The 27,233-nt window shown below is 45.3% G+C and overlaps 1 protein-coding gene and 3 pseudogenes across 3 annotated transcripts in view; all 4 read right to left on the bottom strand.

Annotated features, from left to right (window-relative positions):
• Positions 1-27,233, bottom strand: part of Il34 (interleukin 34) — a 120,399-nt gene that overhangs the window by 23,162 nt on the left and 70,004 nt on the right. The window lies entirely within an intron of this gene.
• LOC123458286 lies at positions 15,530-15,626 on the bottom strand (annotated as a pseudogene).
• On the bottom strand, positions 17,507-17,606 carry LOC123458278 (annotated as a pseudogene).
• Positions 18,255-19,619, bottom strand: LOC101605617 (annotated as a pseudogene).

Genomic DNA, 27,233 nt, shown 5'->3' with positions numbered 1-27,233 from the left:
CGGCAGCAGTGTGGCTCACAGGCTGGGGGGCTGCCTGGAAGAGGCGAGATGCCAAGTGAAGCCCAAGTGACTCAGGCTGCAGAGAAGGCTGGAGAGTCGGGGATGATTCACCACGTATTCATCACCCCTTCTTCCCATCCCATAACAGTCCATGGCCCCTGCCAGGTAAAAGACTGACAAAGCCAATTAACTTTAAATTTCAGATAAGCTAATTTTAGTTTTTAGTATTTCATGTGAATTTTTTTTTTTTTTTCTTTTTGGAAGTAGGCTCTTGCTCCAGCCCAAGCTGGCCTGGCATTCACTATGTAGTCTCAGGGTGGCCTCAAACTCACAGTGATCTTCCTATCGCTGCCTCCCCAGTGCTGGCATTAAAAGTGTGTGCCACCACGCCCGGCTCATGTGAATTTTGTTTTGTTTTGTTTATGGAGATAGGGTCTTGTTCTAGCCCAGGCTGACCTGGAATTCATGTAGCCTTGAACTCACAGCAGTCCTCCTACCTCTGCCTCCCGAGTGCTGGGACTTAAAGGCATGTGCCACCATGCCCAGCTCATGTAAATTTTTTATCACAATTAGGTCCCAAGTACTGAATAGGACATATTTCACACCAGAAAGAAAAAAAAAATCTTCATGGTACAGTTGTAGGAGTGCACAATTATAGTCCCAGCACTTTGGAGGCTGAGGCAAGAAGATGGTGATGCCAGCCAGAGTTACTTAACAAGATTATTTCCAAAAAATAAACAAAAACTTGTGACAGGAATTTTAACCCAGCCTGCTGGTGGCCATCCCTGAAAGTCGACGCACCCTTGGGGCCCAGTGTACCTCTGCAATCATTTCATCCATCCCTCCCAGGACTCTGTAAATTGCAATCTATGGTCTCCATTGTGCAGGTGATGCTAAAGTGGCCGGAGGCAGAGACAGCTCTGAAATTCAGTTTCTAACTGGATTCTATTCCATCCTGTTGTGCCCTCCCTGTGTCTCCTCTGGACAAGGAAAATGGTCACAAGTTGAGGGCATGCAGGGAAGCTGGTGTGATTTTGGGATTCCTCTCCTTTGTGGTATCTGTAACATCCCCACAGAATGTACCAAAATTAATGGCCTTGGGGTTGAAGGTATAATTCAGTTGGAGAGTGCTTGCCTAAGCATGCATGAGGCCCAGAGTTCAAATCCTAGCAAAGAAGAAAAATAAGAAGAAAAAAGATCAAGGCTGGACTATATAATGAAGCCTTAACTAAAAAATAAAAAAAAAAAGTGCTGGCCCTTACCCTCAGAGACAGGCAGGGCTGCATACAAAACACACAGAGCAAGGCGTGGTAGTGCATGTCTTTAATCCCAGCACTTGGGATCACTCTAAATTCGAGGCCACCGCAGGTCAGCCTGGGCTAGGGCATTTGAAAAAAAACATGGCTGGAGAGATTGCTTAGTGGTTAAGGTGCTTACCTGCAAAGCCAAAGGATCCTGGGTCAACTCCCCAGGACCCACAAAAGCCAGATGCACAAAGGGACACATGCATCTGGAGTTCGTTTGCAGTGGCTGGAGACCCTGGCACTCCCATTCTCTCTCTCTCTCTCTCCCTCTCTCTCTCTCTCTCTCTCTCTCTCTCTCAAATAGATAAATAATAAAATAAATAGTTTAAGAAAAGAAAAGAAAAAAAAAACAAAACACACACAGATTATGGATTATTCAGATTTACCCCTTGTGTGAAATCACTCCTGGACCTCAGTCCCACTGCTACCTCTCCTCTGTCCCTCTTTCCTACCCCTACTATTACAGGGTGACTGTAAACATTATCTTAACTATGCCTTTTCTTTGAGACAAAATATTATGTAGCCCAGGTTGGTCTTGAACTTTGGTCCTCCTGCCTGTACCTTCTGAGTGCTGAGATAATAGACATGCAGCATGACACCCAGTTCACCTGTTCTGGGGATAGAACCCATGGCTTCTTGCATACTAGGTAAACACTTTACCAACTGTTCCACATCCCCTAACTCTACCTTTTGATGATTACTATAATTTTTTTAAAATATTTTATTTATTTGCAAGCAGAGAAAAACAGAGAGAGAGAATGGGTGCATTGGGGCCTCTATCTGCCTCAAACAAACTCCAGATGCAGGTGCCACTGTGCATCTGTCTTTATGTGGGCACTGAGGAATCGAGCTCAGGTCCTTAGGTTTGATAGAGAAGTACCTTAACCTCTGAGCCATCTCTCCAACCCTTTTTGAACATATTCTATATTTGGCCTTGAACTATGGCGATCCTCCTACCTCAGCCTCCCAAGTGCTGGCACTAAAGGCGTGCACCACCGTGTCCAGCTTCATCATTTTTTTGCAGGTTTATGGAAGTATAATTTATTTATAAAAACTTTATCCGTTTGGGTGTATCTCTCTAAGAATTTGGATAACTTAATAAAGCCATGTGGCTGCATGTACTGCAGTGGTTGATACATAGAGCACTTCCATCCACATGAAGAAACTCCTCCCTGCCACTTAGTAGTGAAGGCCTCTTCCCACCCCAGTGCTTTCCTGTCCCCGTCCCTTTTTCCCAGAATGCCGCATAAATGCAATCTTGGGGTATATAGCCTTTGTAACTTAGTTCTTTCACTTGGCGTGATAAATTTGGAGTTCTGTGTGTTGACGTGTGTCTTCACACTGCTCTGCTTTCCCCTGCTCATCGTGAGTCCGTTGTGCAGACGAATCACTGTCCGCCCATTAATGGAAGGGCATATGGGTTGTTCCAGCATTTCTGATCATGAACAAAACACCACAAAAGCCTGGACAGACAGGTTTTGGTGTGGATGGAAGTTTCCATCTCTCTTGGGTCTATTTGTAGCTTTGAGTCATGCCCCACGGCCCTTCAAACCATCTGCATGCCAGCCACACAGGCTGGGCTGCCTGCCATGGCTACTGCACCCCTCAACTCTGCTATGTGCAGGACTAGGGGTCCCACAGTCCAGATCTTCGCACAGGACCTACCATAATGAGTCTCTTCACCCTGCCCGAGCCCTACAAATGCTCTTTACTCAGACCTTAAAGCCCAGGGAGCCCTGATGAAGCTTCACCTGTGCTGCTCCCTGGACCTGCCCACCGTCTGTGACCTTGGCGTGAGCGCCACTGAAATGGGGTGGAAGAGAAAGACCCGCAGGGAGGCCAGAGCGGGGACAGGAGCACAAGGGCCGGGTACAGCCCAGTGGCCTCAGCATCCCCTCCAGCAATGAGGCCTGACCCAAGACAGTTGCTTCTTCAGTGTTGGGAGGCTCAGGCCTGCCTTGTTTTCTCTGGGTGTTTCTCTACCTCTCTGTCAGGACAGGAGTGTGGAAATGAGATTTTTTTTGTCACTTCACCCCTTTTCCTCCCCACCGCCACCACCACCTGGGGTTTACAGTATCACTGGGAAGCTGATGGAGGGGGAAATTGGGCAAAAAAAAAAAAAAGTAAAAGTGGGTGGAGTACTTAACATAGTTCAGCGGTGAAGAGCATTTTCAAAGTCATAGAAACAAATATAAAGCAAAAACCAATTTTACAAAATTATGACTTAAGGGTCCTGGGGAGGGCCAGGATCAGAGAAAGGGCTAAATCTTCCATAGTGGGAAGTGAACCGATAAGAGCTCCAATGAAGTAAGAACATGAATATGCTGCTTGAGAGAGATGAGGTAGCGCTGGGTGTGTTGGTTTTTGTGGTATTAGAGATTAAACCCAAGGCTTCTTGGAAAGCTGGTAAGTGTCCTGCAACTGAGCTACTTCTCCAGCACCTGACAGCTGGTTTTTAATTTGAGTTGAAGTTTCAGTGGCTGGGAAACAGTTGGTGAGGAGAGGACACAGACAGGTGCCTACTGTTGCTTATAATGTCACACTGAGCGATTTTACCTAACTGAGGTGCTGATATTGCTTGAATTATTTTATTTTTTTTTTTTATTTATTTTGGTTTTTCAAGGTAAGGTTTCACTCTAACCCAGGCTGGCCTGGAATTCACTCTGTATTCTCAGGATGGCCTCGAACTCATGGAAATCCTCCTACCTCTGCCTCCCTAGTGTTGGGATTAAAGGCATGCACCACCACTCCCAGTTAAAAACATATTTTTTAAGAGGAATTCTTGCTATAAGTAGTGGCTTATGTCTATAATCCCAACACTTGGGAGGCTGAGGTAGGAGGATAACTGTGAGTTCAAGGCCAGCTTGAGCTAGAATGATACCTTAAAAAAATAAAATAAAAATAAAAACAAACCTCTTGTTCTGGACCTGTGCTGAGATGTTCACCCAAGTCAGACACCAAGGACCTGCTCACCCTGGGGCCTGTCTGTCCCCTCCTTGTCAAAGCCACCTGCTTTGATCCTTCTGTTCCTGCCTGAGATCCACCACTACCTCCCAAGGGAAGAAACATAGGAATCAGAGTTACAATCATGGCAGCTGAGCCTGTGCCCTAGCCCAGAAGAGATGTGGCTGAACGTCAAGGGCATTCCCAGCTAACAAGAGATCCCATTTCCACTCTTTTAGTTGTAGATCAGCCCAAAATAGGAAAGTTGGAAATCCTAGTTTTCCCAAACTGCAGCTGGTTGGAAGTTAGCTGATCCAGGCTGATCTCCACTGACACAGGTTGGGCTTGATTGATGGATGCATGCTGTGCTCTACTGCTCCTGCCTGGGCCTGGTTGATCTAAGATGGACCCAGTTGATCCAGGATCTCCAGTAACATAGGCTCCGTTGGGGTGATGTACAAGGAGCTCAGCTGGCCCAGGCTGGGCTCTGATGATCCGGGCTGATCTCCACAGATCTAGGCTAGGCTTTGCAGATGTGCACCCAGCTCTGCTGATTCCGGCTAGTCACTCTTCACCCAAGCTGCATTCTGCCCATCCAGTCCTGGCTGGGCTGATCAGGCTAGCCTCATGCATGTTGATGAGTTTGCAGAATGCTGGCTGTTCTAGACTGGGAATAACATCCTCCATCAGGCTAGCCTAGGCTAAGCAGTACCCCAGAAATAGAGCAAATGAGTCAAGTCCTAGAACAATCATACCATCGCTTTTATCACATGGGGCATAGACTCCATTTCTCGATGGAAGGAACAGTGCTGCACAATATCATTATAAAGGGCATGGATGGGTGTGGGGAAAGAATCGCACCCATCAGCCGGGCGTGGGGCACACGCCTTTAATGCCAGCACTCGGGAGGCACAGGTAGCAGGATCGCTACACAGTGAATTCCAGGTCAGCCTGGACTAGAGTGAGATCCTCCCTCAAAAAAAAAAAAAAAAAAAGAAAAGAAAAAAAAGAAAGAAAGAAAGAAAGAAAAAGAAAAACGAATGGCACCCATATTTGCAACCCATCTATTACACCTACCTGGGACATTCTCTCTGAAGACCAAGCCTGACCTTAGAGTCTGAGGGGACAGTAAACTGGATTACCTGCCCAGCTTGACCACTTTTCTATAAGTAGGACAGGGCCTCCAAGACCTCAGAGCCATTCCAAGCAAGCCTATGCTCTAGAGATGAGAATAGAGACTCTGTGAAGGAAGGAAATGGCCCAAGACCAAGTCCTCTAGGTCTGCAAACCCATTCTCCTTCTGAGAGCCAAGCCATGCCCCCTAAGGATATGGGAGGCTCAGGAAGCATCACAAAATGGGTCTGAGTTTAAGCCATAGAAAAAGGGAGATAGGAGCCAGGTGTGATGGTGTACGCCTTTAATCCCAACACTTGGCAGGCAGAGGTAGGAAGATAGCTGTAAATTGGAGGCCAGCCTAAGACTCCATAGTGCATTCCAAGTCATCTTAGGCTAGACAGAGACTCCACCTCAAAGAAAAAAAAAATAGGGGGGGTGGGAAGATATGGCTCAGTAATTAAAGGTACATGCTTGCAAAACTTGATGGCCATATTGAATTTGAGGCCAGCTTGGGCTATGTGAGACCATATCTCAAAAGAAAAAAAGAGGAGAGAAGGATCAGAAACAGACATAGGAACTATAAATCCTGGTCTCACTGTAGCCCAGGCTGACCTGGAATTCATTACATAGTCTCAGGCTGCCCTCCAATTTACAGTGATCCTACCTCTGCCTTCTAAGTGCTGGGATTAAAGGCGTGTGCCACCACACCTGGCAAGATCTATATTTCTGAGTAATAGTTAACCCACTACCACTATTCTGCCAGCAGAAATAAAATTTCAATTCTGGGGCTGGAGAGATGGCTTAGTGGTTAAGGTGCTTGCCTGTGAAGCCTAAGGACTCAGCTTTGATTCTCTGGGTCCCATGTAAGCTAGATGCACAATGGTGGCACATGCACCTGGAGTTTGTTTGCAGTGTGCCCATTCTCTCCTCCCTTTTTCCCTCTCTGTCTCTAATAAATTAAAAAAAAATAAAATATTTTTAAAAACTATTTCACTTCTTAGGCACCTCTGGAACATGGGCATGTATGGAATACCTCTGAGGTATTTTGAGTCCCACCATACTTTACAGGAAAGTGGTCAGACTGACCAGGTAATCCAACATACTATCCCCTGAGATTCTAAGGTTTGGCTTGGCCTGCCCACCATTAATATAAATAAAATGTCAGTCTCATTTCAAGAGGTTGTCTGGGTCAAACCCCAGTTATCACCCTTGCTCCCATTGGGTAGCAATCCAATCTACAGACAAGCCTTGTGTTGGAGAGATGGCTTAGCAGTGAAGGCACTTGCCTGCAAAGCCTAATGACCTGAGTGATTCCTCAGTACCCATGTAAAGTTAGATGCACATGGCACATCTAGAGTTTGTTTGCAGCAGCTGTAGGCCCTGGTGTACCCATTTTCTTTCTCTTTCTCTCTCTCCCTCTCTCTCTCTCCTTATAAATGAATTAATTAATAAATTTTGTTTGTTTGTTTGTTTGTTTTTTCAAGGTAGGCTCTCATTCTAGCTCAGGCTGACCTGGGATTCACTCTCTCAGGATGGCCTCAAACTCAGTGATCCTCCTACCTCTGCCTCCCAAGTGCTGGGATTAGAGGTGTGTGCCACCACACCTGGCAAAGTTTTCTTTTTCTTTTGTTTTCTTTTCTTTTTTTAAGTTTAAGGGCTGGAGAGATGGCTCTGCAGTTAAGGCACTTGCCTGTGACACCTAAGGACCCAGGTTCAATTCCCCAGCACCCATGTAAGTCAGATGCTCAAGGTGCAACATATGTCTGGAGTTTATTTGCAGTGGCTAGAGGTCCTGGCATGCCCATTCTCATTCCCTCTATCTGTCTCTTTCAGATAAATAGGTGAAAGCCTTTCTTCTTGAATCTAGACCATGTGACTTACCAGTGGAACAAAACGTATATATTGCGACTTGCTTCTTCTTAGTGCTTAGGAAGGCTTTTATTTTATTTTCTAGTTTTTCGAAGTAGGGTCTCACTTTAGCTCAGGCTGACCTGGAATTCACTATGTAGTCTCAGGGTGGCCTCGAGCCTTCTACCTCTGCCTCCCAAGTGCTGGGATTAAAGGCGTGCGCCACCACGCCCAGCTTTTAAATATCTTTTTTTAATTTATTTGAGAGCGACAGAGACAGAGAGAAAGACAGATAGAGGGAGAGAGAGAGAATGGGCGCACTAGGGCTTCCAGCCTCTGCAAACGAACTCCAGATGCGTGCACCCCCTTGTGCATCTGGCTAACGTGGGACCTGGGGAACCAAGCCTCGAACCGGGGTCCTTAGGCTTCACAGGCGAGCGCTTAACCACTAAGCCATCTCTCTAGCCCACGCCCAGCTTTTAGGAAGGCTTTTCATGACACAGATACACCCAGGCAGCCTTCCAGACAGGGTGCTGCCAAAGCCCGGGGCATTCAAGTGAGACCAGCCTGGAGCAGTTGGGCCCAGCCAATTCCACCCAGAGTCTCAGCCACAGATTACAAAGAATAAACATGTTGTTGTGTTTTTGTTTTTTTTTTTCATTTAAGCCATTGAAATTTGTTACACAGCAAATGCTAACCACTATAGCATGAAGATGCATCATGGATATAGAATGCTCCAGAAAAAGTTAGATCAATCCCAACCCAAAGCATATTCTGATAGGTTCTCTTCTCACAATGAAGTTCAACCAGACCAGGAGGGCTTTGGGGTAAAGGTATGCTGTCATTGACCTAGGGACTAGCCTGGGATCCTCTGTCAGAGATGAACTTTCTAGAATTCAGGACTAATCAAGATTTTATATTTGCTCTGCCATATCTGAGGGCTTTTTTTGTTGTTTTTTGAGGGAACTTTTACTATGGTTAAACAAGGTGGGATAGTATAATGGACCCCCACACACACTCTGTTACTCAGCTTCAAAATGTAATGTCCTATCTCTTTCCAGTTTCACTCAGACCCTTTCTTCCCTGAGGATATTTATTTATTTATTATTTATTTATTTTTGGATCTAAGACTATTGTAATTGGGGAGAAGGAGAAGGGGGCAGAGAGAGAAGGGAGAGAGGGGGAGCAAAAGGAGGATGCATGCAGCTGAGAAGCAGGAGATCCAGAAAAAGCCCGGGGATATTTTAAAGATCTCACCAGTATGTAGGGATTTGAAAAAGATATAACCACAATATCATCATTGTGCTCTACAAAATTAATGGCTCTCTAATATAATCCAACACAGAATCTATTTCTACTTTTCCCTGGGTTTGTTTATTTATTTATTTATTTATTTATCTGAAAGAGAGAGAGAGAATGGGCACCCGAGGGCCTCCAGCCACTGCAAACGCACTCCAGATGCATGCCAACACTTTGGGCATCTGGCTTTATGTGGGTGCTGGGGGAATTGAACCTGGGTCCTTAGGCTTCACAGGCAAGTGTCTTAACCGTTAGGTCATCTCTCCAGCCCTCCTTGGTTGCTTTTTAAAAAATATTTTATTTATTTGAGAGAGGGAAGGAGGGAGAGAGAAATAGGCAGAGAGAGAGAAGAGAGATAATGGATGCACCAGGGCCCCTAGCCACTGCAAACGATCTACACATGCATGCACTCCCTTGTGCATCTGGCTTTATGTGGGTACTAAAGAATCAAACCTAGGTCCTTTGACTTTGCAGGCAAGCGCCTTAACCACTAAACCATCTCTCCAGCCCCTTGTTTTATTTTATTTATTTATTTATTTATTTATTTATTTTGAGGTAGGGCTTCACTGTAGCCCAGGCTGACTTAGAACTCACTCTATAGCCTCAGGCTGGCCACCATACCTGGCTGTTCGGTTTTTAGTTTTTTTAATATATATTATTATTATTATTTATTTATATGATTGAGAAAGGAAGGGAGAGAATGGATGCACTAGGACCTTCAACTGCCTCAAACAAATTCCAGACACATGCTCCACCTTGTGCATCTGGCTTATGTGGGTCCTGGGGACTCAAACTTGGGTCCTTTGGCTTTGTAGGCAAGTGCCTTACCTGCTAAGCCATCTCTCCAGCCCCCTTAAAATATTTTTGTTTACTTATTTGCAAGCAGAGAAAAATATAGAGAAGAGAAACAGGGAATGGGCATGCCAGGGCCTCTAGCTGCTGCAAACAAACTCCAGATGCATGCACCACTTTGTGCATCTGGCTTTATGTGAGTACTGGGGAATCAAACTAGGTTATTAGACTTTGCAGGGAAGTGCCTTAGCCACTGAGCCCTCTCTCTAGCCCTTAATTCAGTGTTTTGATTTTTTTTTTTCTTTTCCTTTTTCTAGTCAAGTTTCACTCTAGCCTAGGCTGACCTGGAACTCAGTCTCTCCCAAGTGCTAGGATTGTAGGCATGTGCCACCACGCCTGGCTGACGTGATTTTTGTGCATTCACAAGGATATGCAGTGATCACCAGAGCATTTTTATCATTCCCCCAAATAAATTGTTCATTAGTAATCACTCCCTGTTTTCTGTCCCGCCCAGCCACTGGCAACCACTAATATTCCTTCTGTCTCTTTGAATCTGGACAATTCAAGCCCAGGCCCAGATGAATTAATTCACTGCTGAATTTTACCAGACTTTTAAGGAAGAGCTAACACCATTGCTTCTTAAGCTTTTCCAGGAAATAGAAAAAGAAGGAATTCTACCAAACTCCTCCTATGAGGCCAGCATCACCCTGAACAATTCTGGACAATTCATGTAAACAGAATCACATGTGATCTTTTAATTTGACATCATGTTTTCAGGGCTCCTTTATCTGCAGCATGCCCTAAACTAGAAGTTTGTATCACCCTAAACTTCATATGTTGAAGCCTAATGTGATGGTATTTAGACATAGAGCCTTTGGGAGGTGATTAGGGTTAAGTGAGTTCTTGAAGGTGGAGCCCTCATGATGGAATTAATGTCCTTGTTAGGAGACACCAGAAAGCATGATCTCCCTTCCCCCACCCCCTCCCTCTCCTTCCTCATCCTCAGGCAAAGAGGAGGTCATATGATCACACAGAGAGCAGGCAGTTGTCTGCACTCCAAGGGGAAGGGCCTCACCAGAGCTCAAGCATGCTAGTCCTTGTTCTCAAACTTTTAGCCCTAAGAACTGTGAAAAGATCAGTTTCTGGTTGCTTTTGTTGTTTTGAGGCAGGGTCATTCTCTAGTCCAGCCTGACCTGGACTTACTCTGTAACCCAGGCTGGCCTCAAACTCACAGTGATCCTTCTACCTTTGCCTTCTAAGTGCTGGGATTAAAGGCAAGCACAAGCACCCACCTAGTTTTCTGTTCTTTAAGCCACACCATTTTTGGCTTTTTTTTAGGGTGTTCCAGCAGAATACACGGCATGAATCACTGCAAGTAGCTGAGTGTCTCTTGTGGAAAATGTTTGGGACCAGATTGGATTCAGATGTTTTCAAGTTTTGTAATGTTTGCCTTTACACAAGGAGATATCTTAGGGAGGTGACTCAAGTCTTAAAATGAAAATCATTTTTGTTTTATATACTCACCTTATACACTAAATTATACAAACTATAAAGGGAGCCAGGTGTGGCGGTACACAACTTCAATCCCGGCACTTGGGAGGCAGAATAGGATTGTTGTGAGTTTGAGGCTAGACTGAGACTACACAGTGAATTCCGGGTCAGCCTGGGGCTGGAGAGAGACCCTACCTCAAAAAACCCAAAACTAAAAAAGTTTAAAAATATACACACACATAGAGAGAGGGCAAGGTGGCTAATGCCATAGTTCCAGTACTCTAGAAGATGAGGTAGGAGGGATCTCAGCCTGATATAGAGTGAGTGCCAAGTCATTCTGAGATGGAGTGAGATTTGACTCAAAAAAATTACTTGTGTGTAATTAAAAAAAAATTTTTGGGCTGGAGAGATGGCTTAGCGGTTAAGCGCTTGCCTGTGAAGCCTAAGGACCCCGGTTCGAGGCTCGGTTCCCCAGGTCCCACGTTAGCCAGATGCACAAGGGGGCGCACGCGTCTGGAGTTCGTTTGCAGAGGCTGGAAGCTCTGGCGCGCCCATTCTCTCTCTGTCCCTCTATCTGTCTTTCTCTGTGTCTGTCGCTCTCAAATAAATAAATAAATAAAAATTTAAAAAAAATTTTTTTTTTTTCTATTTGAGAGACAGAGGAAGAGGCAGATGAGAGAGAGAAAATGGGTGTGCTGGACCTACAGCCACTCTAAACTCCAGATACACATGTCACCCTGTGCACCATCTGGCTTACGTGGGTCCTGGGGAATTAAACCTGGGTCCTTAGGCTCTGCAGGCAAGCACCTTAACCACTAGATCATCTCACCAACCCTTCACGTAATTTTTTTTTTCGAGGTAGGGTCTCACTCTAGCCCAGGCTGACCTGGAATTCCCTATGTAGTCTCAGGCTGGCCTTGAATTCACAGCAATCCTCCTACCTCCACCTCCCAAGCACTGGAATTAAAGGCATGTACCCACACCAGGCTCTTTGTGTATTTTTTTTTTCAAGGTAGTGTCTCACTCTAGCTCAGGCTGACCTGGAATTCACTCTGTAGTCTCAGGATGGCCTGGAACACACTGTGATCCTCCTACTTCTGCTTCCCAAGTGCTGGGGTTAAAGGCATGTGTCACCACGCCCAGCTCTGCATCCACATTTTATTTTCTCTGCCATTTCTTTTTTTTTTTTTTTAATATATGCTGTATTTATTTGAGAGAGAGAGAGGGAGAGAATGGGTACGCCAGGGCCTCCAGCCACTGCAAACAAACTCCAGATGCATGCGCACCCTAGTGAATCTGGCTTTTGTGGGTCCTGGAGAGTTGAACAGGGATCCTTTGACTTTGCAGGCAAATGCCTTAACTGCTAAGCCATGTTTCCAACCCTGCATCCACATTTTGACATCATGTAGATGCTGAAATGTCTTGGATTTTGCAATATTTTAAATTTTGGATTTTTATTTTTTTAATTTTTTGTTTATTTTTATTTATTTGAGAGTGACAGACAGAGAGAAAGAGGCAGATAGCGAATGGGCACACCAGGGCCTCCAGCCACTGCAAACGAACTCCAGATGCATGCGCCCCCTTGTGCATCTGGCTTATGTGGGACCTGGGGAAACGAGCCTCAAACCGGGGTCTTCAGGCTTTTCAGGCAAGTACTTAACCACTAAGCCATCTTTCCAGCCCAAATTTTGGATTTTTAGATTAGGGATGTTTGATATTTTTTTTTTTTTCTTGAGTCGAAGTTTCACACTGTACTCTGGCTGGCTTGGAGGAGTTCACTATGTAAGCCTAGTCTGGCTTTGAAATCACAGCAGTTCTCCAGCCTCAGCCTCTTCTGTAGTGGGATTTTGGGCATATGCTACCGTGTCCAGCTTCCATTTCTTTGTGTTTGTGTATAATGTATGTGATGTGATGTGTGTGGTGTATGCACATGTGTGTGCAAATGCGCACTCATGGGGCACACATGTAGAGACCAAAGAAGAATGCCAGGTATCCTTTCCATCACTCATCTGTGTTTCCTTGAGATAAGGTCTCTTCTCTGAACCTGGAGCTACCATTTCCATGAGTATTTCACAGCAATTCTCTGGTCTCCACTCCTCACAGGACTGGTGGTACAGGTATATGAGGCCATGTCCAGTTTATGTGGGTGATGGGGAATCAAACTCAGTCTCAGGCCCTCTTGCTCAGCAAGCGCTGTTACCAGCAGAGTCATCTCGCCAGTCCCTCCATTCCTTCTTTGTTTTGTTTTTTTGTTATTGTTTTCGAGGTAGAGTCCCACTCTGGCTCAGGCTGACCTGGAACTCACTCTGCAGTCCCAGGCTTGCTTTGAACTCATAGTGATCCTCCTACCTCAGCCTCCCAAGTGCTTGGAGAAAAGGCATGTGCCACCACACCTGGCTTCCATTCCTTTTTACTATCAAATTATATTCCAATGAGCAAATGTACTACAGTTTCTTTTCTATTGACCTATTGGTGAACATTTGGGTTGTTTATACTTTAGGGCTATTTTTATTTTGATTTATTTATTTTTATATCTTTTCAAAATTTGTTTATTTACTTATGTATTTGAGAGAGAGATGAGAAAGAGGCAGACAAAGAGAGAGAGAGAATGGGCACTCTAGGGCCTCTAGCCACTGCAAACAAACTCCAGATGCATAGGCCACCTTGTGCATCTGGCTTTATATGGGTAACAGGGAATCAAACCTGGGTCCTTCGGCTTTGTAGGCAAGGGCCTTAACCACTAATCCATCTCTCCAGCATTATATTTATTTATTTATTTATTTATTTATTTATTTATTAGAGAGAATTGGCACTCCAGGGTCTCTGGCCATTGCAAACAAACCCTAGACTCTTGTGCCACCATGTGCATCTGGCTTACGTGAGTGCTAGGCACTCAGACTTGGGTCCTTGGGCTTCAAAAGCAAGGGCCCTTAACAGCTAAGCCACCTCACCAGCCCTGCTTTAGGAACTATCTGAATAAAACTGCTATGAATGTGCATGTACTGCTGCTTGCTTTCTTTTCTTTTTCTTTTTTTTTTTTTTGAGGTAGGATCTCACTCTAGCCCAGGCTGACCTGGAATTCACTATGTAGTCTCAGGGTGGCCTCAAACTCATGGTGATCCACCTACCTCTGCCTCCCAAGTGCTGGGATTAAAGGCATCCACCACCACACCTGGTTTTCTACTTGATATTTTTTATAGATTTTTATTTATTTATTTATTTATTTAAGAGAGAGAGAAAGAGAATGGGCACACCAGAGCCTCCAGCCGCTGCAAACAAACTCCAGACATATGTGCCATCATGTTCATCTGCCTTACATGGGTCCTGGGGAATTTGAACTTGGGTCCTTAGGTTTTATAGGCAAAGACAGGCCTATAAAAATAAACCAATCTCTCCAGCTCTCTACTTAATACTGTTTTGTTTTGTTTTGAGGCAGGGTTTCACTCTAGCTCAGGCTGACCTGGAATTCACTATGTAGTCTCAGGGTAGCCTCGAACTCATGGCGATTCTCCTACCTCTGCCTCCCAAGTGCTGGCATTAAAGGTGTGCACCACCACGCCCAGCTTTCTTCTTACTTTAAAAAATATATATTATTTATTTATTTATTCATTTGAGAGAGAAAGAAGCAGATAGATATATATATACAGAGAGAGAGAGAGAGAGAGAGAGAATGGCATGCTGGGTCCTCCAGCCACTGCAAACAAACTTCAGACATATGGGCTACCTTGTGCATCTGGCTTTACATGGGTACTAGGGAATTGAACCTGGATCATTAGACTTTGCAGGCAAGCGCCCTAGCCACAGAGCCATCTCTCCACTGCCTCCCCACCGGTCAAGTATAATTTTTAAAGGAGGTGTTGAGTATTTCCTATCTCATCACATCAAGAAGCTCACAATGTCTGCTGGCCCCACTGCTGGTTCTATTCAATAAATCAATATCATGCTCGTCTTCTTTGATCTATCCATTATAACCTTCCTCCAGAATTATCTTCCATTAGGTGCTGATGAGTATATCACTGATCCAGTATTTCATCAGATAGTGACTTCCTGATTCCATTTTTCCAACTATACTTATTACTGTGATCCTTCCATGAAGTAGAATGTTCCCCCCAGCACTTGTTTTCTTATCTTCAAGTTTGCTCAGTATATAACAAGCATGATAGGCCTGGAGAGATGGGTTAGTGGAAGCATTTGTCTGTGAAGCCTAAGGACCCATGTTTGACTCTCCAGATCCCAAATAAGCCAGACTCACAAAGGTGAAGCAAGCACATGGTTGCACATGCCCACTATGTAGTGTAAGCGTCTGGAGTTGGATTTCAGTGACTGAGGCCCTGGTGTGCCAATTCTCTCTCTACCTCTCTGTCTCTCAAATTAATAAAGAACCGATTTGGGTGTGGTAAGACAATAAGCTTTGACTTGATTTAGAAGTCCTTAAATTCTGCAAAGTCAAATGAACCCAAGCACACACTCAGAACATGAGGACTGGATGAGAAGAAGATCTCAAGAGGACAATGAAAAGGAGCTAGGGGCATGGGTCAGCAGTAAAGCATTTGACTATCATGTGTATGGCCTGGGATTTGATCACCAGCATTGTCAAGGAAAAAAAAAACAAAACAAAACTGGAAATAGGTGAAGAAAGTCAGGGCCCTGCAAAGGCCAATGCTGGCAAAGAGAAGTCATATTTTGCAGTCTTTCTTTCTTTCTTTTTTTCCAGTGTTTCTTTTTTGTTGCTGTTTATTAATTTAGAACACTTCACAAATTTGCATGCCATCCTTGCACAGGGGCCATGCTAATCTCCTCTGTATTTTAGTACATGTGCTGCCAAACAAGCACTGCAGTGTTTAATCTGTGATGATTATATGGAGTTTTCATGAAATGATTAATAAACTGTAAAACTTTTTAAAAATTGACAATTTCAAAATCATACTAAAAATACTTATTATTTATCTCTAGAAGATACCAGAGGACTACTCATTCTGAAAACAGAGAACAGGAATGAATCAAGCCTTTATCCTGCTTAAAAAAAAAAAAAAACCTTCACTTATTTTATTTATTTGAGAGACAGAATGAGGCAAAGAGAATGGGCATGCCAGAGCCGTACGCCACCACAAGCAAACTCCAGATACATGTGCTACCTTTGTGCATCTGGTTTATGTGGGTCCTGGGGAATCGAACCTGGGTCCTTTGGCTTGGCAGGCAAATACCACCTCTCCAGCCCTCAAATAGGTTCTTGATCGAGATACAAAGATGACATCTAATGTGGTTTTATACATTTTTTAAACTAACAAAACAAAATAATAAGTATTTGCAAGCAGAGAGATACAGGCAGACAGACAGAGAATAGGTATGCCAGGTTCTCTAGCCACTGCAAACAAACTCCAGACACATTTACCACTTTGTGCATCTAGCTTTACGTGGCTGGGAATTGAGCCTGGGTTGTTAGGCTTTACAGGCAAGCACCTTAATGGCTGCACCACCTCTCTAGTCCCTAAAATTCATTTTGTCCCAGTTGTGATGACCTATACTTTTAACCCCACCACTGAGGCTCAGGGATGAAGGGTGCCATGAGTTCAAAACCAGCCTGGACTACATAATGAATTCCCTGGTTGCCAGGGATATACTGTGAGAAGCCCTATCTCAAACAAAACTCAAAAACTATTGAAAGCTGGGTGTGGTGCCACCATATTTTTGTAGTCCCAGATTAGAGAGGCTGAGATAGGATTCTGAGCTCCAGGTCAGTCCATATATATAGGCAGCCAGGCACTCAGGATGCAGAGGTAGGAGCATCACCGTGAGTTCAAGGCCAGCCTGGGACTACAAAATGAATTCCAGGTCAACCTGGGCTAGACCAAGACCCTGTCTCCAAAAACAAAATCATCTGGGTGAACTAAGAGAAACTGAGGTCTGCATGCTTCAAATCCCTTCACCATCCAAGAAGCACATAGAGCAGTCATTGGTCAAGGCCAGGAGTCTCATAGCCAGACATGGAGCAGCCTGCCCCACACCCCCAGCAGCGCTGGTGAAAGCCTCAGAACCCAGGAGACCAGAGAGCCTGGGGCAGGAAACGATCGCAGGTGAGCTCTGTCTCAACTCCTTTGTTTTATATTTTGACTTGTCTTCCACAAACTCCTATTTTAGGTAATGGCCCCTACCCAGGACATATGACATTGGTGGCCATTGTTTTCCCTGAAGTGGTTGGCCCTTCATGATGGGAATTGATCCCTTCTAAATTGTTTTTCTGGTTTTTTTTTGTTTTTTTTTTGATCTTTTATAGCTTTATTTTAACCAAAGAGTCAATGCCTTCAAGCAACCAGTAGCCTTGTCACACTCCAAGCCTTAATGTTCAGAATCCGTTTAGATACTGCCTTGGTGAGAGGTGCCCAACCCCCCACATGGCTTTGTTCAACATGGGCTCCCAGTGACACCAACTGCCCCCCAGTTGCTCAGTGAGGCAGAAGGTGGGGTTTTTCCAACACTGTTCCAAGGCTGCTGCTTCATTTCCTGTTCCCACCCAGAGGCGGAAACGGGCAGTCACTTGGATAGGGTCACAGCAAGTCAGTGACATTCAAGATTGGGACACCACTTTGTCCTCCAGCACCAGTTTGTAAACTGAAAACAACTCCCCAAGGATGTGGGGAAGAGAAATAAGGGGATGTGGGACATGGCATACAATACACAGAGTAACAATGGGAAGAACCTTGGCCTTTTTTATGAAAAATCTAGAATGCTTCACAAATTCGCGTGTCATCCTTGCACAGGGGCCATGCTAATCTCCACATTGTTCCAGTCTTAGTATGCATGCTGCGGAAGCAAGTGCGAACCTGAGCCTTTTAATGTGCACTCCCAGGAGTTCATAATGAAGTGATGAGGTGTGTTTCTTTTTTTTTTTTTTTTTTGTTTTTTTCGAGGTAGGGTCTCACTCTAGCCCAGGCTGACCTGGAATTCACTATGTAGTCTCAGGGTGGCCTCAAACTCACGGCAATCCTCCTACCTCTGCCTCCTGAGTGCTGGGATTAAAGGCGTGTGCCACCATGCCTGGCAAAGTGTGTTTCTTAAACAGAGTTAACTATAGAACTTAATTTTTATTTATTTATTTATTTGAGAGCATCAGACACAGAGAAAAAGACAGATAGAGGGAGAGAGAGAGAATGGGCGCACCAGGGCCTCCAGCCTCTGCAAACGAACTCCAGACGCGTGCGCCCCCTTGTGCATTTGGCTAATGTGGGACCTGGGGAACCGAGCCTCGAACTGGGGTCCTTAGGCTTCACAGGCAAGCGCTTAACCGCTAAGCCATCTCTCCAGCCCTAGAACTAAAGATTTTTGACAGGCACCAGGACTCTGGTGAACAAGCTCTGGTCAGAATGATTCTGAGGCTTCTGTAAACATATATAAGGTGTAAAACTCTTGCCGCCGGCCACTAGCCACTGCCTTCAAAATGTAATGCTGGATCCAACATGACTGTCACGTTGCACTTTCTGGTTTGTGCTTTAGCAAGAGTTTATGGAATTGTTCTACTTGCAGATCAAAGCTCCGGGAAGAGAACCCTGCCTGGAAAAAGTTCACTGGAGTCAGAAGGTACTTGAGTGCCATGTCCCTGGACTCAGTAGCTAGAACAGGAATGGCCTTGCTACTGTGAGACAGGGGGACATCCTGGTTGACCTGTGCATCTTGGTTCCCCAAATCTGGGGCGCCATCATCTCTAGATATCAAAGGGGACTTTAAGCCAATTTCTTCCGTGGTTTCTGGAGAGATAAACTCCTCATCTGTAGACTTTAACTGTACCGAAAAGCCTAAGGGGGAAGTCAACGCAGTCACTATCTCCTGAGACTCACAGAAAGAGACTGGCTCATCCCATTCTTTGCAGCCAGTCTGGGAGTAACTGCTTCTTGGCCTGCAAAGGACAAGGACAGAGGGAGAGCTTCTCAAGGTCTCCAGGCCAGGGGAAAAGGTTTTCTTTCTTGCGCTTCTTTGTGTGTGTGTCAGCATTTTCCTCCGGGGATTCAAACACAACCCCTGGGATCCTTGGCTTCTTTGACCTCCTTTCTAACAGCCAGAACACGCTCGCCTTCCTAGAAGCGCTCATATATTGCTGCACAGTCTGGAATGAGGGGGACGGGCAGCCTAGGACTCAGGCTGTTTCTGGAAGTAGCTTCCACAGGGCTGTCGACTGATAATGGGCACCACCTGGCAAGGCCTCAGCCCTGCAAGGAAGGCACGCAGCTCAGAGTAGGAGGAATGATCAGAGTAAGGGATGATGTGGACGTCGGTGTGGGTGGGGGGGGCTGCGGGTCTTCCGGCTCGTGGGAAGGATAGCAATGGCAGGGTGGGTCTGGTTCCAATGAAGCGTGGCAGAGTGGCAGATCTCCGTATGGTCCACAGCATGGATGCGGCCCGCCCTTTCGTCCACCGTGAATACATCTGCCAGGCCCAGGAGCTGTACCACCTCCAGACGCCGAGGACTCAATACCGCCCAGGTCCGAAACTCCAGGGCCAGTTTCTCCAGTAGTGACTCCTTTCCCAGGCTGTAGAGTCCAATCTTTGTGTGATGTCGTGGGTACTTTCGGATGAGATGGATAATTTGTTGCGCAGCCTCCTGTCAGGAAGGAAGAACGTGGGCTGGGTTGCAATTGGTGTTGGCCAGGTATAAAGTGTGGATCTGTTTCCCCACGGACAGGGCTGGCTCCTTCAGCATGGATGGTGGATATCGAAAATCACCTGCAGGTGACGGTGCAGGAGGTGGGCGGTGATTGGGGAGCAGTAGAGGGGCGGCGCCCACGTGCTGGACAGGACCACCGTGTGGTCCGAGTGCATGAGGGACAAGAAGAAGAGCCGCGCCGAGCCCCAGAAGTCCACGGCAATGGGCGTGTGTGGGATCGGGGTCCCGTTCACGATGGCGGGGCTGGAGTCCCCGCTGGGGTCTTCACAGGGACAGAGTTCTTGCATGAGGACTCCGCCACAGCGCCCCGCAGAAAGACATGCTGGAGCCAGAACCAGGCCTCGGGCCCTCGGGGAAGGCCAGCCCAGTAGAGTGGGCAGTGACCAGCGTGGGCGGGAAGGAGGTGGTCGCGCTTGGGACAGTGAGAGCCGGGGTCCGCATCCCCGAGGAAGCCCCCGCGGGAGCCACCCCCCCTAAATTGTTTATTTATGTAGCTCAGCTTTCTGAAGTCATTTGTTTATTTACTTTTTTAGCTCCCCCCCCCACTTCCCCTGGAGCTTTTTTTTTTTTTTTTTTTTTTTCTGGTTTTTCAAGTAATGGCCATGAGTTTGATGTCATCCTGAGACTCCAGAGTGAATTCCAGATCAGCCTGAGCTACAGTAAGACCCTACCTTGAGAAACAGAACAAAACAAAAATAAAAGAAGAAGAAGGAGGAGGAGGAGAAAAAGTGGAGTCTGAAACATGGCCTGGTAGCTCACATCTATAATTCCAGCACAGATAGTGAAGGTTGGAAGCCAGCCTGGGTTATGTAGGAAGACCCTGTCCAAAAAAAAAGAAAAAGAAAAAAAAATCACAAAAGGAAGAACAGAAGGTGGTGAGGAAAAGAGGTGGAGCCTCCTCACTCAAGGTAATTAGGTCACTGGGCTAGCGGGTGTAATTCATTTGGTACAGTGCCTTCCTAGCATGCCCGGAGCTCTAGATTTGATCACCAGAGAGGGGCTCCTCGAATCCTAGTGAATTTATGACCAGCCTGGTCTGCATAAGAACTTGTTTCAAAAAACCAAACAGGGGGCTGGAGAGACGGCTTAGCAGTTAAGCGCTTGCCTATGAAGCCTAAGGACCCCGGTTCGAGGCTCGGTTCCCCAGGTCCCACGTTAGCCAGATGCACAAGGGGGCGCACGCGTCTGGAGTTCGTTTGCAGAGGCTGGAGGCCCTGGCGCGCCCATTCTCTCTCTCTCCCTCTATCTGTCTTTCTCTCTGTGTCTGTCGCTCTCAAATAAATAAATAAATAAACCAAACAGGGCTGGAGAGATGGCTCAGCAGTTAAGGTGCTTGCCTACCAAGCTTACGGCCTGGGTTCAATTCCCCAGTAGTACCTGCATAAAGCCAGATGCACAAAGTGGCACATGCATCTAGAGTTTGTTTGCAGTGGCTGGAGGCCTTGATGTGCGCATTCTCTCTGTCTCCCTACTTTCTATCACTTTCTTCTTGCAAATAAACAAAATATTTTTTTGGAAACTATTTTAAAAAAGAAAGAGCCAGGTATGCTGTCGCACGTCTTTAATCCCAGCACTTGTAGAGTTCCGGCACTCAGGAGACAGAAGTAGGTGGATTGCTGTGAGCTCAAAGCCACCCTGAGACTACATAGTAAATTCCAGGTCAGCCTGGGCCAGAGCGAAACCCTACCTCCAAACAACAAACAAACAAACAAAGAAAAAAGAGCAAGATTGGGGATGGAGAGATGGCTTTATGGTTAAGGCATTTTCTAGCAAAGCCAAAGAACCCAGGTTCAATTCTCTAGTATCCACGTAAAGCCAAATGTTCAAGGTGGCGCATGTGTCTGAAATTCATTTGTTTGCAGTGGCTATCTGCCTCTCTCTCTCTCTCTCTCTCTCTGTGGCTCTCTCTCTCTCTTTCTCTTGTAAATAAATAAATGAATAAATATTAAAAAAGAGCAAGGGTTGAACCCCTCCCTGCCATCTGTTACCCTGTCTTGACATGTGATCACTCCCTCCCACACGTTTTGCTATGACAATGCCATCTTCAGTAAGGTTCCCACCAAGCCAGGCATGGTGGCACATGCCTTTAATTCCAGAACTCAGGAGGCAGAAGTAGGAGGATGGCCATGAGTTTGAGGCCACCCTGAGACTACACAGTGAATTCCAGGTCAGCCTGAGTTAGAGCAAGACCCTACCTCGAAAATAAATAAATAAATAAGGTCCCCATCAGAACCCAGACAGTGGCACCCATACCCTTGAATCTCCAAAACTGTGAGCTAAACAAACCTGTTTTCCCCTTCCTTTCTTCCCTCCACCCCTCCCTTCTTCCTTCCTTCCTCCTTCCTTCTCTTCTTCCTTCTTTGTTGTTTGTTTTTGGTTGGTTGTTTTTCTTGCTCATTTGTTTTGGGGTGTATATAGGTATACTGAGCAGGAGTGTGTATTTGCATGGTCATAATGTGTGTGGGTGCATATATGTGCTTGGATGTGCATGCACATGAGGTCAGAGGTTGACACAGGGGTGTTTTCCTCAATCACTCGGCACCTTTTTTTTTTTTTTGTTTTGTTTTAAGGTTTCACTCTAGCCCAGGCTAACCTGGAACTCACTATGTAGTCTCAAGGTGGCCTCAAACTCAGTGATCCTCCTACCTTTGCCTCCCGAGTGCTGGGATTAAAGGCGTGTGCCACCAGGCCTGGCTCACATTAATTATTTTTTTATTGACAGCATCCATAAATATAGACAATATGCCATGACCAAAATCCCTTCCCACCATCCACCCTTTTCCCCATCCCAAACCTCCCTTTCACTGAATCTCTTTTTCTTTCCAACTAGTCTTTCTTGTATTTTTTTAGTTTTTGTTTTTATTTATTTATTTGAGAGTGAAAGACATAGAGAAAGAGAGAGAGAGACAGAGATTGGGCGTGCCAGGGCCTCCAGCCACTGCAAAAGAACTCCAGACGTATGCGTCCCTTGTGCATCTGGCTAACGTGGGTCCTGGGGAATTGAGCCTCGAACCAGTGTCCTTAGGCTTCACAGGCAAGTGCTTAACCACTAAGCCATCTCTCCAGCCCTTTCTTGTATTTTTATGAGATCATTTGTCCCTCCTTATCATGAATGTCTGTGGAGGTGTTGTCAGCCACTGCGGGGGTCATGAATATCAAGCCATTTTGTGTCTGGAAGACAGTATGACAGTATTGTAAACACTTCTCCTAAGTGAAATATCTCAATGCTGAACAGTCCACTATTACTTCTTCTCAGTACTATTTCACTTTCTTTTTCTTTTCTTTTCTTTTTTTTTTTTTTTTTTTGGTGGTGGTTGAGGGGTTCGAGGTAAGGTCTTGCTGTAGCCCAGGTTGACTTGGAATTCACTATGTGGTCTCTGGCTGGCCTTGAACTCATGGTGATCCTCTTACCACTGCTTCCCAAGTGCTAGGTTTAAAGGCATGCACCACCACACCCAGCTCACTTTATTTATGTAGACTAGCTAGCCAGAAAGTCCCAGTGATATCCTACCTCTTCCTCCTCAGCACTGGAATTACATGCCTACTTTTTATGTGGGTGCTAAGGATCCAAACTGAGGTTCTTGTGTGGCAAGCACTTTACTCACTGGGCAATTTTCCCAATCCAGCTGTTTCCTTGCTTGCTTGGTTGGTTGATTAGTTAGTTGGTTTGAAAAGGCTCTTGCTATGTAGTCCAGGCTGACCTCAAACTCATGATCCTCCTGCCCCATCTTCCCAGGTGCCAAGATTGCAGGCATGTACCACCATGCCTGACACCTTATTTTCCTTGTACATTATCCAGTATGAGGTGTTTTTAAAATAATAATGGAAAATGGACTGACACACAGGTCTTTCTGTGAGCATGTTTTCCTTTCTGCTGGGTAAATAGGTAGGAGGCTAGGTCATAGGATAGCTGGAGAATTAAATATAAGAAATTGCCAAGCTGTTTTCCAAAGTGACTATGATTATCTTTGATGATCAAGTTATTTTATCATTAAGCTAATGAAAATTCTTTCAAGAAGGTTCCTTCACCTTTTGACATGACTCCAGTAGTCTTAAGGAATTTCCTTGCTCTTAAATATTACAAAAGCTTCCAGGTTCATCTTGTGTATCTTCACATAAAATGAGACACTTTTCCAAGGAACCCTTTTAGTAATCAGTGGTACTTAGATTTTACAGCCTGGGAATTCCAAGTATTCATTGCTACAGGGCTGTCATTGTTTATAGGGCTATTCACACACACACACACATAATTTTGTTTTGTTTTGTTTTGTTTTTTGAGGTAGGGTTTCACTCTAGACCAGGCTGACCTGGAACTCACTATGTGGTCTCAGGATGGCCTCAAACTCATGGCAGTCCTACCTCTGCCATCCAAGTACTGGAATTAAAAAATCATTAACTCATAGTTTAATCATTTAGCATTATAAAGATTTTATCTTCTTCAACTTGTTATTTGCATTTCTTTCTTGCAGTGAAAACACTATTTTCCAACAACACAAGATAAACAGTATTTTATCTAATAGCTTCAAAATGATAGCACCAGCATTAAAAGTTATAAGAGTTTGTATAGTTTAAGCTTTCTTTTTAGTAATTTTTAAATATTTTATTTGATTTATTTGAGAGAGAGAGAGAGAGGCAGAGAGACAGAGAGAATGGATGTGTCAGGGCCTCTATCCACTACAAACAACCCTAGACACATGTCCCACTTTGTGCTTCTGGCTTTATGTGGGCACTGGGGAATTGAACCTGGGTCCTTTGGCTTTGCAGGCAAGCATCTTACAGCACAAGCACCTTAACCGCTGGGCCATCTCTCCATCACACTTGTTTTCTTTTTAAAAATATTTTGTTTACTTATTACTTGATAGAGAGAGAAAGCACGCCAGGACCTCCTGCAGATGAACTCCAGACACATGAGCCATTTTGTGTGTCTGGCTTCTGGCTTTTTTTTTTTTGGTTTTTCGAGGTAGGGTCTCACTCTAGCCCAGGCTGACCTGGAATTCACTATGTTGTCTCAGGGTGGCCTCAAACTCACAGTAATCCTCCTACCTCTGCCTCCTGAGTGCTGGGATTAAAGGCGTGTGCCACCACGCCCAGCTCTGGCTTCTGGCTTTTCTGTAGGTACTGGAGAACTGAACCTAGGCTATCAGGTTTTGCAAGCAACTTTAACTGCTGAGCAATTTCTTTAGCCCTTTTGTTTTGTTTTCTAATATAGGGTCTCATGTAGTCCAGGATGGCTTAATTCACTATGTAGCCAAGGCTGGACTTGATCCTCTTACCTCTACACCCCAAATGCTGGGATTATAATGTATGGCTACATTCCCTGTTTCTTTTCTTTTTTTTTTTTTCAAGGTAGGGTTTCACACTCTAGCCCAGACTGACCTTGAACTCAAGGTAAACCTTGTACCTCTGCCTACTGAGTGCTGGGATTAAAGGCATATGCAACCATACCTGGCTTTCTTGTCCTTTTTAAAAATATTATTTATTTATTTAGAGAGAGAATGGGCCTGTCAGGGCCTCCAGCCACTGCAAACAAACTCCAGACACATGCCCCACCATGTGCATCTGGCTTATGTGCATCCTGGGGAGTTGAACCTGAATCCTTAAGCTTTGCAGGCAAGCGCGTTAGTCCCTAAACCATCTCTAGTAAAGGCACACACCTTTAATCCCAGCACTTGGGAGGCAGAGGTAGGTGGATCACCGTGAGTTCAAAGCCACCCTGAGACTACATAGTGAATTCCAGGTCGGCCTGGACTAGAGTGAGACCCTACCTCAAAAAAACAAAGAACATTTATTATTTATTTGAGAGAGATATAGAGAGAGAAATAAACAGATATATAGAGGTAATGAGCATGCCAGGGCATCCAGCCACTACAAACAAATCCCAGACATATGTGCCACCTGGTGCATCTGGCTTACGTGGGTCCTGGGAAATCAAACCTGGATCCTTTGGCTTGGCAGGTGAGGGTGTTAACCACTAAACCATCTCTCCAACCCTTTCCTCTCTTTTTAAATTTTATTTATTTATTTTATATTTTTTGGTTTTTTGAGGTAGGGTCTCTCTCTCACCCAGGCACACCTGGAATTCACTATGTAGTCTCTGGGTAGCCTCAAACCTCATCACATTGATCCTCCTACCTCTGCCTCCCTGAGTGCTAGAATTAAAGGCTTTTGTTTGAGACAGGGTCTCATGTAGCCCAGGCTGAGTATGACCTTCACCTTCTGATCCTCCTGTCTCCACCTTCCTAGTGCTGGGATTGCAGGTGAGCACCCCCATGCCCAGTTTTGTGTGATGCCAGGGATCAAACTCAGGACCTAATGTATGGTAAGCAGGCACTACACTGATGAGCTACATCCCCAGCCCCCACCAGCTTTCATTAAAAATATTTTGAGGGGGGTGGAGAGATGGCTTAGTGGTTAAGTTCAACTCCCCAGGACCCACGTTAGCCAGATGCATAAGGGGGCACACACGTCTGGAGTTCGTTTGCAGTGGCTGAAGGTCCTGGCATGCCCATTCTCTCTCTCTCTCTCTCTCTCTCTCTCTCTCTCTCTCTCTCTCTCTCTCTTTCTCTGTGTGTGTGTGTGTGTGTGTGTTTGTGTGTTTGTCTGTCTGTCTCTGTGTGTGTGTCTCTATCAAATAAGTAAATAAAAATTAAATTAAAAAATATAGTTTGGGGGGCTGGTGAGATGGCTTAGCAGTTAAGGCCCTTGCCTGCAAAGCCAAAGGACCTAGGTTCGATTTCCTAGTACCCACATAAACCAGATGCACAAGGTGACGCATGCATCTGAAGTTCATTTGCAGCAGCTAGAGGCCCTGGTGCACCCATTCTCTCTCTCTACTTCTCTCTGTCCTCTCTCTCAAATAAATAAGTAAAAATATTTTTAAAAAATATTTTTGGAGAGCTGGGCATGGTGACTCACACCTTTAATCCCAGCACTCTGGAAGCAGATGTAGGAGGATCACTGTGAGTTCAAGGCCAGCCTAAGACTACATAGTGATTTCCAGGTCAGCCTGGGCTAGAGAGAGACCCGACCTTGAAAAGAAAAAAAGGGGGGGATTGGAAAGATGGCTTAGCATTTAAGGTGATTGCCTATGAAGCCTAAGGACCCAGGTTCAATTCCCCAGCCCATATGTAAACCAGAGGCACAAAGTGGCACGTGCATCTGGAGTTCGTTTGCAGTGGCTAGGAGCCCTGGCACACCCATTCTCTCTCTCTTTCTTTCAAACAAATAAAATAAATAAATATTAAAAATATACATTTTGGGCTGGAGGAATGGCTTGGCAGTTAAGGTGTTTGCCTGCAAAGCCAAAGGACCCAGGTTTGATTCCCCAGGACCCACTTTAGCCAGATGCACAAGGGGGCACACGCATCTGGAGTTTGTTTGCGGTGGCTGGAGTGCCTGGCATGCCCATTCACTCTCTCTCTCTCTTCCCCTCTTTCTCTGTCAAATAAAAATAAATAAATAAATGAATAAATATTAAAAATATACAGTTTGATGTTGCCAGGCATAATGACACATGCATTTAATCCCAGATAAATTCAAAACCAGCCTGGGTTACAGAGTGAGTTCAAGGTCAGCTGAGCTAGAGCGAGGCCCTGTTTCAAAGAAATGTTTTTAATTGGGCGGGGCGTGGTAGCACATGCCTTTAATCCCAGCACTTGGGAGGCAGAGGTAGGAAGATCACCATGTCAGGACAGCCTGAGACTATATAGTGAATTCCAGGTCAGTCTGGACTAGAGTGAGACCCTACCTCAAAAAAAAAAAAAGTTGGGAGGCCATAGACTAGG

The sequence above is a fragment of the Jaculus jaculus genome, chromosome 1 (assembly GCF_020740685.1).
Source record: "Jaculus jaculus isolate mJacJac1 chromosome 1, mJacJac1.mat.Y.cur, whole genome shotgun sequence".
In the NCBI taxonomy this organism is placed as follows: Eukaryota; Metazoa; Chordata; class Mammalia; order Rodentia; family Dipodidae; genus Jaculus; species Jaculus jaculus.
Note: the sequence above shows the minus strand (reverse complement) of the source record. Positions and strands in the feature narration are given on the sequence as shown.